General features: G+C 48.2%; 1 protein-coding gene across 3 annotated transcripts in view; it reads right to left on the bottom strand.

Moving 5' to 3' along the window:
- The window catches only part of tcf20 (transcription factor 20), a 45558-nt gene extending 33883 nt beyond the window's left edge, over positions 1-11675 (bottom strand). For all 3 annotated transcript variants that reach the window (XR_010969832.1, XR_010969833.1, XM_068019337.1), the window contains exon 1: positions 11515-11675. The gene's annotated coding sequence lies outside the window, so the exon portion shown is untranslated. The remainder of the gene's footprint in view (positions 1-11514) is intronic.
- Positions 11676-12108: the final 433 nt, after the last annotated feature.

Raw genomic sequence — 12108 nt, 5'->3', positions numbered from 1 at the left:
AATCAAGATGCTGCTTGACCGGGAGCCAATGCAGGTCAGCGAGGAGAGGGGTAATAGGGGAACAGGACTTGGTGTGTGTTAATGTAGGTCAGCGAGCACTGGGGTAATAGGGGAACAGGACTTGGTGTGTGTTAATGTAGGTCAGCGAGCACTGGGGTAATAGGGGAACAGGACTTGGTGTGTGTTAATGTAGGTCAGCGAGCACTGGGGTAATAGGGGAACAGGACTTGGTGTGTGTTAATGTAGGTCATGGAGCACTGGGGTAATAGGGGAACAGGACTTGGTGTGAGTTAATGTAGGTCATGGAGCACTGGGGTAATAGGGGAACAGGACTTGGTGTGAGTTAATGTAGGTCATCGAGCACTGGGGTAATAGGGGAACAGGACTTGGTGTGTGTTAATGTAGGTCAGTGAGCACTGGGGTAATAGGGGAACAGAACTTGGTGTGTGTTAATGTAGGTCATCGAGCACTGGGGTAATAGGGGAACAGGACTTGGTGTGAGTTAAGACACGGGCAGCAGAGTTTTGGATAACCAAGTTTAAGGAGAGTAGAAGGTGGGAGACCAGCCAGGAGTGCATTGGAATTGTCAAGTCTAGAGGTAACAAAGGCAGGAATGAGGGTTTCAGGAGCAGATGAGCTAAGACAGGGTGAAGTCAGGCGATGTTACAGGAGGTGGAAACAGGCGGTCTTAGTGATGGCACGAATAGGAGGCTGGACGCTCATCTCGGGGTCAAATGTGACACCAAGGTGGAGAACAGACTGGCTTAATCTCAGACTTTTGCCAGGGAGTTGGTAGCCAGGGTAGTGTTTGGAGCGGGGACTGAAAACAATGGTTTCAGTCTTCCCAATGTTTAATTGGAGGAAATTTCTGCTCATCCAGACTGGATGTTAGATAGGCAGTGTAATAACCTAGCAACAGTGCAGGAGTCGAGAGAGGTGGTGGTGAGGTAGTGCCGAGTGTCATCAGCGCACATGCGAAAACTAACGCCGTGCTTTCGGATGATGTCACCAAGGGGCAGCAGGTAGATGAGAAATAGGAGGGGCCCAAGGATAGAGCCTTGGGGGACACCAAAGGTAACTGGAGTGGGAAGAGAAGCCATTGCAAATGATTCTCTGGCTACGATTAGATAGATGAGAATGGAACCAGATGAGAGCAGCCCCACCCAGCTGCACGACAATGGGGAGGCATTGGAGGTGGGTGGTGTGGTCAACTGTGTCAAAGGCTGCAGACAGGTCGACAAGGACGAGGAGAGGAAGTTACCTTTGTCACAGCCACATAGGATGTCATGTGCATTGAGATCGGACAGAAAAGTAAAGTTGAGGTCAAGGATCAGCTCAACGGAGTGCTACTTTCTCAGAGTACTTAACTCGAGGAACTTTGGCAAGTGAGGGAATTCGGCCTCGTGAGGGAGAAGGTGCTGTTCTGGTCTTTTACAAGACAAGGAGTGATCGGAGTGAGGGCACTGGAGGCCTGGTGAGTAGCTGGTTAATGTTTCTAGATCATAGTCTAGAAAGTAAAGGCAGGGCAGGGAGCCTCAGCCTCGTGGAATGCACATTCTGTGCCACATGGGAAATCCTGGACACTTCCTGTGGCTGGATGACCATATGTGCAGGAAATATCGCCAAGTGAGCTCAAGGTTTCTGAGCTTCAGCAGCAGTCAATACAGGGCATCCGTGAGGCTGAGAGCACGTTTCTGGAGGTGGTCACCCACAGCTTCAAAATGTTCAAGCAGAGAGGGAATGGGTGATCGCTGAAGGATAAGGAGGACCACCCAGGCAGGCAGAGACCCCAGGAGCGCATCTCGCTCTCCAACTGGGATTCACTTCTGAATACTGGTGAGAGTGATGGTTCCTCTGGAGTGTGCAGGCAGAGCCAAGCCCACAGCTGGATGGGTGGAAGAGCAATAGCGATTGGGGATCAGACAGTAAGGGGAACAGACAGGCGCTTCTGCGGATGTAGACGTGACTCCAGGACGGTGTGTTGCCTTCCTGGTGCCAGGGTCAAGGAGGTCACTGAGCGACTGCAGGATATTGAGGGGGGAGGGTGAACAGCCAGTGGTCATGGTCCAAAACGGCACCAATGACATAGGTAGAAAGGGGGATGAGATCCTGCAGGCAGAGTTTAGGGAGCAAGGAGAGAGATTGAAAAGCAGGATCTCAAAAGGTAGTATTTCAACACATTTCTCCTGTTGCCACACACTAGTGAGTACAGAAACAGGAGGATAGAGCTGATGAATAGATGGCTGGAGAGATGGTGCAGGAGGGAGGGCTTTAGATACCTGAAGCATTGGGACTGGGGAAGCTGCACAAATTGGACAGTCTGCACCTCAACAGGTGGGAGGACAGCATTACCCCTGAAATAATCAAGAGTGCCAAGCCTGCTATACTCTCAGCACTACATGAACTGCTATGCCTGTGCTGGGACGAGGGAGCAGTACCCCAGGACATGCGCGATGCCAACATCATCACCCTCTATAAAAACAAAGGTGACCGCGGTGACTGCAACAACTACCGTGGAATCTCCCTGCTCAGCATAGTGGGGAAAGTCTTTGCTCGAGTCGCTCTGAACAGGCTCCAGAAGCTGGCCGAGCGCGTCTACCCTGAGGCACAGTGTGGCTTTCGTGCAGAGAGATCGACTATTGACATGCTGTTCTCCCTTCGTCAGATACAGGAGAAATGCCGTGAACAACAGATGCCCCTCTACATTGCTTTCATTGATCTCACCAAAGCCTTTGACCTCGTCAGCAGACGTGGTCTCTTCAGACTACTAGAAAAGATCGGATGTCCACCAAAGCTACTAAGTATCATCACCTCATTCCATGACAATATGAAAGGCACAATTCAACATGGTGGCTCCTCATCAGAGCCCTTTCCTATCCTGAGTGGTGTGAAACAGGGCTGTGTTCTCGCACCCACACTTTTTGGGATTTTCTTCTCCCTGCTGCTTTCACATGCGTTCAAATCCTCTGAAGAAGGAATTTTCCTCCACACAAGATCAGGGGGCAGGTTGTTCAACCTTGCCCGTCTAAGAGCGAAGTCCAAAGTACGGAAAGTCCTCATCAGAGAACTCCTCTTTGCTGACGATGCTGCTTTAACATCTCACACTGAAGAATGCCTGCAGAGTCTCATCGACAGGTTTGCGTCTGCCTGCAATGAATTTGGCCTAACCATCAGCCTCAAGAAAACGAACATCATGGGGCAGGATGTCAGAAATGCTCCATCCATCAATATTGGCGACCACGCTCTGGAAGTGGTTCAAGAGTTCACCTACCTAGGCTCAACTATCACCAGTAACCTGTCTCTAGATGCAGAAATCAACAAGCGCATGGGTAAGGCTTCCACTGCTATGTTCAGACTGGCCAAGAGAGTGTGGGAAAATGGCGCACTGACACGGAACACAAAAGTCCGAGTGTATCAGGCCTGTGTCCTCAGTACCTTGCTCTACGGCAGCGAGGCCTGGACAACGTATGCCAGCCAAGAGCGACGTCTCAATTCATTCCATCTTCGCTGCCTTCGGAGAATACTTGGCATCAGGTGGCAGGACTATATCTCCAACACAGAAGTCCTTGAAGCGGCCAACATCCCCAGCTTATACACACTACTGAGTCAGCGGCGCTTGAGATGGCTTGGCCATGTGAGCCGCATGGAAGATGGCAGGATCCCCAAAGACACATTGTACAGCGAGCTCGCCACTGGTATCAGACCCACCGGCCGTCCATGTCTCCGTTATAAAGACGTCTGCAAACGCGACATGAAATCGTGTGACATTGATCACAAGTCGTGGGAGTCAGTTGCCAGCATTCGCCAGAGCTGGCGGGCAGCCATAAAGACAGGGCTAAATTGTGGCGAGTCGAAGAGACTTAGTAGTTGGCAGGAAAAAAGACAGAGGCGCAAGGGGAGAGCCAACTGTGCAACAGCCCCAACAAACAAATTTCTCTGCAGCACCTGTGGAAGAGCCTGTCACTCCAGAATTGGCCTTTATAGCCACTCCAGGCGCTGCTTCACAAACCACTGACCACCTCCAGGCGCGTATCCATTGTCTCTCGAGATAAGGAGGCCCAAAAGAAGAAGCACCTCAACAGGACTGGGACCTATATTTCACAATGGGTTTTGCTAGTGCTGTTGGGGAGGGTTTAAACTTGCAGGGGGATGGGAATCAGAGTAGATTCAGACGGGAGAGAAGAAATATTCGAAATGGAAGGCAGAAATTTAGTAAGCGTGTTTGAAAGACAGAGGAAACAAAGGCTAGAAAATAGACACCAAGGGAGTTTGGCAGTGCCCAATGGTATATTAATTCAATGCAAGAAGTCTAGGGAATGAGACAGATGAGCTGAGAACACAGACTGACACGTGGGAGTATGATATTATCGCTATTACTGAGACATGGCTGAAAGGAGGGCAGGAATGGCAGCTCAGCATTCCTGGTTACAGGGTTTTCAGACGAGATAGAGAGGAGAATAAAAAAGGGAGAGAGGGTTACAATATTGATTAAAGAAACAATTATATCTGTGAAGGGGGATGATATGATCATCATATGAGTTAACGTTTCAGGTCTGTGACCTTTCAACTGGCAAAGGTTAGAAATGTCATTGGCTTTGAGCAAGTGAGAGGTTGAGGGGGCGGTGGGGGAAGAAGAACAAAAGGGAAGGTGTGTGATAGGACAGAGGGCAGGAAAGATGAAATGACAAAGAAATCAAAGAACAAAGGCAAAGGGAGTGCTAATAATTGTGTTAAAAGACAAGTGGTGCAGAGAGAGTGTTGATGGCAGAACAATGAACAGCTCTGTCCAAAAGCAAAAACATGAAAAACATGTTTAAAACAGGCCCATGGTTAAAAAAATAAAATAAATTTTTTAAAAGGCAGTCGCACTCTGAAAGTGTTGAACTCAATATTGAGTCCAGAAGGCTGCAGAGTGCCTAATAGGAAGATGAGGTGCTGTTACTCGAGTTTGCGTTGAGGTTCATGGGATTCCGTTAGACTTAGGGTAGCTACAGAAAAGGACAAAGACAAGACCTGGAATAAAAGTTCTCACCGGTGGAAAAGCTCATTTTACGAAGCTGAGATGTGATTTAGCTAAAGTGGACTGAAAACAGCTACATCGGAGGGGGCGAAGGGGAGCGGGGAGGGGCGGGGTGGAGGGGCAAAGGGGGGGGGAATTACAGGAGTGGGTTTGATGTTCTCTCTCACCCGGGGCTGGGGATTGGGTTTCCCTGCGTTCAGGAGCCCCTGCGATGCAGCCCTGGGAACCCCATCCCCCACCAGGCCTGTGGGTTTGGGGCTCGGCCCAGTGTCACTCGGTGTTACCTCTGACCTCTGGCCCGCTGCAGGCTCTGCTCCTTCTGCCGATTGCAGTCACTGTGCCGACAGGTTTTACAGCGGAAATCACACCGTCAGCTGACTGCAGGCAGCCAATGGGAAGGAGTGCAGGACGGGGGAAGGGAAGGGGGGAGGGGGCTGGGAATGGGTCGGGGGAGGTGCCGACCAATCCTGGCCTCTCAGCCCCCACTCAGGGGCTCTGCTCTGTTTATTATTGCAGCTTCTGAAGAGACAGCGGCCGGAATCTGTGTCAGAGACTCAGTCCACAGGTTAACCCTTTCCTTACACCTTGCAGCAGAGAAGGAAAAAACAGCAACATCCCCACAGGCACAACTCCCAGCAACCCAGCCCTCTATATACACACACACACACACACACTCTCAAACCACCCCCCACCACCACCACCGCACACACACCCTCCCATCCCCCGCCACTATATGATCACTCCTCCTTTCTCCTGATCTGAGTGGGTTCACTGAGGAGTGAAATTCTCAGCCGCTCCCTCGCCAGGGCCACTGTGGGGCTCAAAGCACCGGCTAATATTGACGTGCAGGCGCTAATTCAAGGCACATGGGTTCCTCAGATTGCCTGTCTGCCTCCCCTCCATGCACAACTCCCAGCCCTCCCCCATGCCCATGGCACCCACTGCCCTCGCTCACCCAGTCACCTCCCAGATCCTCACCTGCCCTCAGTCCCCAAGCCCTCGAGACACCCTTTGTTCAAATGGCACCCCCTAGTTACAATTGGCTCCGTTGGTTCTCCACACTCGCACCAAGTCCCATTCACACATCACCCCTGTGCTCGCTGACCCGGCTCCCAGTCCAACAACACGTCCATTAGAACATTCTCATCCGTGTTTCCAAATCCCTCCCCATCTCTGTAACCCTCCTCTAGCCCCACAACCCTCTGAGATCCCTCCACTCCTCCAATTCTGGCCTCCTGCCCACTCCTGATTTTAACTGCTCCACCATGGGCAGTGATACCTTCAGCTGTGGGGACCTTAAGCTCTGGAATTTCCTCCCTAAATCTCTCCACCTCTCTCTCCTCCTTGAAGAGGTTGCTTAAAACATACCCCTTTGACCAGGCTTTAAATCATCTGTTCTTATAGGAGCAAAAGGAGGCCATTCTGCCCCTTGAATCTGTTCTGCCATGCAACAAGATCTGCCTTGGCTCCATTTCCTGTAAAATCCTTGCCTAAGATCCACCAATCTCAGTTTCAAATTTTCAACTGACCCCCCAACCTCTCCCACAACAAACCCCACCCCCCCACACCCCTTCCCCACCCAATCCTCAGACACTAATCCAGTTTTGTATTAAATTTGGACGCTTTTTGATTGAAGGTCCACGAGCCAATGAGCAGTTTACAGACCTCGCGCTATCACCCGTTCCCATCCCCTATGGCAAGCCTTATGTGCAAGAATAGTTACTAAAACACATCAATCTCAGAGTCCTGATAACACCAAAGGGGAACATTCAGCCCAGAGTCCATGCTAGCTCTCTGTAGAGCAACCCAGCTAGTCCCATTCCCCTTCTGTAGCCCTGCAAGCTTATTTCCCTTAAGTGCCCATCCAATTTTCTTTTGATACCATTGATCGTCGCCAATTCCACAGGAACATAGGAATATCGAAGTAGCAGTGGGCCATTCAGCCCATCAAGCCTGCTCTGCCATTCAGTTAGATCATGGCTGATCATCTACCTCAACACCACTTTCCCACGCTATCCCCATATCCCTTGATGGCGTTAGTATCCAGTGCACATGGGCGGCACAGTGGCGCAGTGGTTAGCACCGCAGCCTCACAGCTCCAGTGACCCGGGTTCAATTCTGGGTACTGCCTGTGTGGAGTTTGCAAGTTCTCCCTGTGTTTGCTTGAGTTTCCTCCGGGTGCTCCGATTCCCTCCCACAGCCAAAGACTTGCAGATTGATAGGTAAATTGGCCATTAGCAATTGCCCCTCATGTAGGTAGGTGGTAGGGAAATATAGGGACAGGCGGGTATGTGGTAGGAATATGGGATTAGTGTAGCATTAGTACAAATGGGTGGTTGATGGTCGGCACAGACTCGGTGGGCCGAAGGGCCTATTTCAGTGCTGTATCTCTAAACTTAAACTGAACATATCTATCGATTTCTGTCTTGAACATGCTCAATGACTGAGCTTCCACAGCCCTCTGGGGTAGAGAATTCCACAGATTCACCACCCTCTGACTGAAGAAATTCCTGCATATTTCAGTCTTAAATGGCCTACCCCATATTCTGAGACTGTGTCCCCTGGTTCTGGACTCACCAGCCAGAGGAAACAGCTTATCCACATCACACCCTGTAAGAATTTTGTAAGTTTCAATTAGATCACCTCTTATTCTTCGAAATTCGAGAGAATACAGGCTCCGTTTCCTCAATCTCTCCTCATAAGACAATCCCGCCATCCCAGGGATTAGTCTGGTGAACCTCTGTTGCACTCCCTCTATGACAAGTATATCCTTCCTTAGATAAGGAGACCAAAACTGTACACAGTACTCCAGGTGCGGTCTCACCGATGCTTTATACAAATACAGCAAGACATCTTTACTCCTGTACTCAACTCCCCTTGTAATGAAAGCCAACATACCATTTGCCTTTCTAATTGATGCTGCACCTGCAAACTAACTTTTAGCGACTCATGAACAAAGACACCCAGGTCCCTTTGGACATTAACACTTCCCAACCTCTCACCATTTAAGAAATACTCTGCATTTCTGCTTTTTCTAGCAAAGTGGATAACTTCACACTTATTCACATTATATTCCATCTGCCATGTTCTTGCCCACTCTTAGCCAGTCCAAATCCCCTGAAGTCTCCTTGCTTCTTCCTCACAACTTACATTCCCATCTAGTTTTGTGTCATCAGCAAATTTGGAAATATTACATTTAATCCCCACATCCATATTATTTATATAGATTGTGAACAGCTGGGGCCCAAGCACTGATCCTTGCAGTACCCACTAACAACAGCCTGCCATCTTGAGAATGACCCTTTTATTCCTTGTTTTCTGCCTCTTAACCAATTTCTCAATCCATACCAGTATATTACCCACAATCCCATGTGGTCTAATTTTGTTCACTAACCTCGTGTGTGGGACCTTATCAAAAGCATTCTGAAAATCCAAATACACCACATCCACTGGTTCTTCTTTATCTATGCTACAAGCAACATGCTCAAAAAACTCCAACAGGTTTGTCATACATGATTTCCCTTTCATAAATCTGTTAACTCTGCTCAATTATTTTCCAAGTGTCTCGTTATCACATCCTTTCCAAAGGATTCTAACATTTTCCCTACTACTGATGTCAAACTAACAGGTCTGTAGTTCCCCGTTTTCCCTCTCCCTCCTTTCTTAAATAATGGGATTACATTTGCTACTTTCCAAGTTGGCAAGAACATTTCCAGAATCTGTAGAATTTTGAAAGGTAACCACCGATACATCCTCTATCTCTATAGCCACCTCCTCCAATACTCTGGGATGTAGCTCATCTGTTCCAGGGGATTTATCAACCTTCAATCCAGTTAATTTTTCGAGTACTACCTCTTTATTTATACTAATTACTTTCAGTTCCTCATTTTCACAAGTCCCTTGGTTCCCTCGTATTTCTGGGAGATTTTCTGTTTCTTCCCCCGTGAAGGCAGACACAAAGTAATTGTTTAGTTTTCCGCCATTCCCTATTCTCCATTATAAATTCTCCTGTCTACACCTGTAATGGACCCATATTTGTCCTTGCTAATCTTTTAATCTTTTCCTTTTCACATCTCCCCATGACATTCCATTACCATCGCTGAATCCCCCACTATCAACATCCTGGGGGTTACCATTGACCAGAAACTGAACTGGAGTAGCCATATAAATACCATGGCTAGAAGAGCAGGTTAGAGGTTAGGAATCCTGCGGTGAGTAACTCACATCCTGACTCCCCAAAGCCTGTCCATCATCTGCAAGGTACAAGTCAGGAGTGTGATGGAATACTCTCCACTTGCCTGGATGGGTGCAGCTCCAACAACACTCAAGAAGCTCGACACCATCCAGGACAAAGCAGCCTGCTTGATTGGCACCCCATCCACAAACATTCACTCCCTCCACCACCGACGCACAGTGGCAGCAGTGTGTACCATCTACAAGATGCACTGCAGCAACGCACCAAGACTCCTTTGACAGTACCTTCCAAACCCGCGACCTCTACCAACTAGAAGGACAAGGGCAGAAAATGCATGGGAACACCATCACCTACAAGTTCCCCTCCAAGTCACACACCATCCTGTCTTGGAACTACATCGCCGTTCCTTCACTGTCGCTGGGTCAAAATCCTGGAACTCCCTTCCCTAACAGCACTGTTGGTATACCTACCCCACATGGACTACAGTGGTTCAAGAAGGCAGCTCACTACCACCTTCTCAAGGGCAATTAGGGACGGGCAATAAATGCTGGCCTGGCCAGCGATGCCCACATCCCATAAATGAATTTTAAAAAATAGCTAAAGAAGCTTTTAGTCCACCTTGATGTTTCTAGCTAGCTTATATTCAGATTCTATTTTCCCTTTCTTTACCAGTTTCTTGGTCATCAGTTGCTGGATTCTAAATTGCTGCCAATCCTCAGGCCTAGCCCTTTTTCTGGCAACCTTATAAGCCACTTCCTTTGATCTAATGCAATCTTTAATTCTTTTGTTAGCCACAGTTGATTCATCTTTTCTGTTGGGTTTGTTTGGGTTTGTTTGAATGTATATTTGTTGCAGACCATGTAATACTTTAAATACTAGCCATAGTCTGTCTATAGTTAAATCTTTTAACTTAGTTTCCTAATCCACCATACCCAACTTGCCCCTTATATCTTCATAGTTTCCTTTGTTCAGATTTAAGACCTTGGTTTCAGAATGAACACCACTACTTTCAAACTTAATGTAAAATTCTATCATATTATGATCACTATTTCCCCAAAACTCCTTTACGCAAGGTAATTGACCAGCCCTTTCTCATTCCACAATACTAAATCTAAAAAAGCCTGATCCCTAGTTGGTTCTTCAACATACTGCTCCGGAAACCCATCTCATACACACTCCAGGAATTCATCCTCCACAGCCCTCATGGCAGCGAGTTCCAGGTTAGTAGTACTCGCTGCGTAATAAAGTTCTCCCTCACACGCCCCACGCCCTGCCTCTCTTGACCAAAACCTTCAATCTGTCACCCTTGTCCTTGTACCATCAGCTAATGGGAACAAGCTTTTCTTTGTCTACCTTTTCTAAACCCGTCAGTCTTGTACACCTCTATCAAATCTTCCGTCAATCTCCTTTGCTCCAAGCAGCTCTCAATTTGCCCGGGTCTGGGTACTTCAGTCTGTGGCAAGCCCTCATGACACAGACTGTGAAAAGGTATCAGCTGTTTCTGGCACAAGAGATGTTGTCTCCAAGAATTTCAAATCATTAGGAGGTTGCGTGTCACCATTTTTATCATAGAATTGTGCAGCACAGGAGGCGAACATTTGGCCCATCTTGTCTGTGCTGGTTCTTTGGAAGAATTATCCAGTTAATTTCATTCACCTTTTTTTCCTTCAAGTATTTATCCAATTCCATTTTGAAAGATACAATTGAATCTGCTTCCACCGCCCTTTCAGGCAGCGCGTTCCAGATCACAACAACTCACTGTGTATAAACATTTCTCATCTCCCCGACTCTTTTGCCAATTATCTTTAAAGCTGTCTCCTCTTTACCCATCCTTCAGCCACGGGAAACACTTTCCCCTTATTTACCTATCAAAACCCTTCATGATTTTGAACACCTCGATCAAATCTCCCCTTGACCTTCTCTGCTCCAAGGAGAACAATCTCAGGTTCTCCAATCTCTCCACACAACTTCCAGATTTCCAGCATCTGCTTTTTGAAGTCGACTGGCTCCTGGTCAACAAGGACACCTCTGCAGAGAGGAGTTTCCCTTTTGGGGCTGTAAAATAAGAGTGACAAAAATGTTCTCCCTGCTTCGGCTCCTGATTGCTTTTTGTCGCCCTCTCAGGAATTCGCTCAAAAACGTTTTGTTTACGCTGCTAAATCTGCCTAGAACTTGACTCACTGGTTTACCCTTCCCTGTTCAGGGTCGAGGTTTCCTGAGGTTAACCGGGGCCATTTATCAAGCCCCTCGGAACCGATTACACGCCCCACAGTTTCAGTTTGTGAAACGCCACACTCACCATTCAAGACCGTCCCTCACTCTTGTACCTTCAAGCTCACCCCAAGATGGCCATCGTGCTCCGGTTGGGTCTCCAAGGGACTGGAATGTCACCAGCTGCTATACAAGCCCCCACGCCTCTTCTTAGGAGCACGCGCCTGCACATCTGGAGACGGCCTGCAGCTGCAGAGACAACAAATGCAGATTGGTCAAACGGGGAACCGTGCGCCCAAGACCAGAAGCAGAGCAGCTACTGAATAACAACTTGCATTCATATAGCACCTTTAACAGAGCAAGACATCCCAAGGCAATTCACAGTGTTAAACAAAATCTGATACCCAGTCATATAAGGTTATATTACAACAGGTGACCAAAAGGTTAGTCAAAGAGGTAGGTCTTAAAGGAAAAGAGAGCGAGTTAGAGAAGCAGCCAGATCCAGGGAGGGAATTTCCAAGCTTCAGGCCTAGATTGCTGAAGGCACGCTTGCCAAAAGTGGAGAAAATTAAAATCCAGGATGCTCAAAACTCCAGAGCTGGAGGAGGGCGGAGATCGGAAGGTTGGAGGGTTGGAGGATCACTCTGATTTAACAGCACAGAAACAGCTGAGGAGGAGAGAG

The sequence above is a fragment of the Heterodontus francisci genome, chromosome 41 (assembly GCF_036365525.1).
Source record: "Heterodontus francisci isolate sHetFra1 chromosome 41, sHetFra1.hap1, whole genome shotgun sequence".
Lineage (NCBI taxonomy): Eukaryota > Metazoa > Chordata > Chondrichthyes > Heterodontiformes > Heterodontidae > Heterodontus > Heterodontus francisci.
The sequence above is the reverse complement of the archived record's forward strand: the minus strand, read 5'-3'. Positions and strand labels throughout refer to the sequence as shown.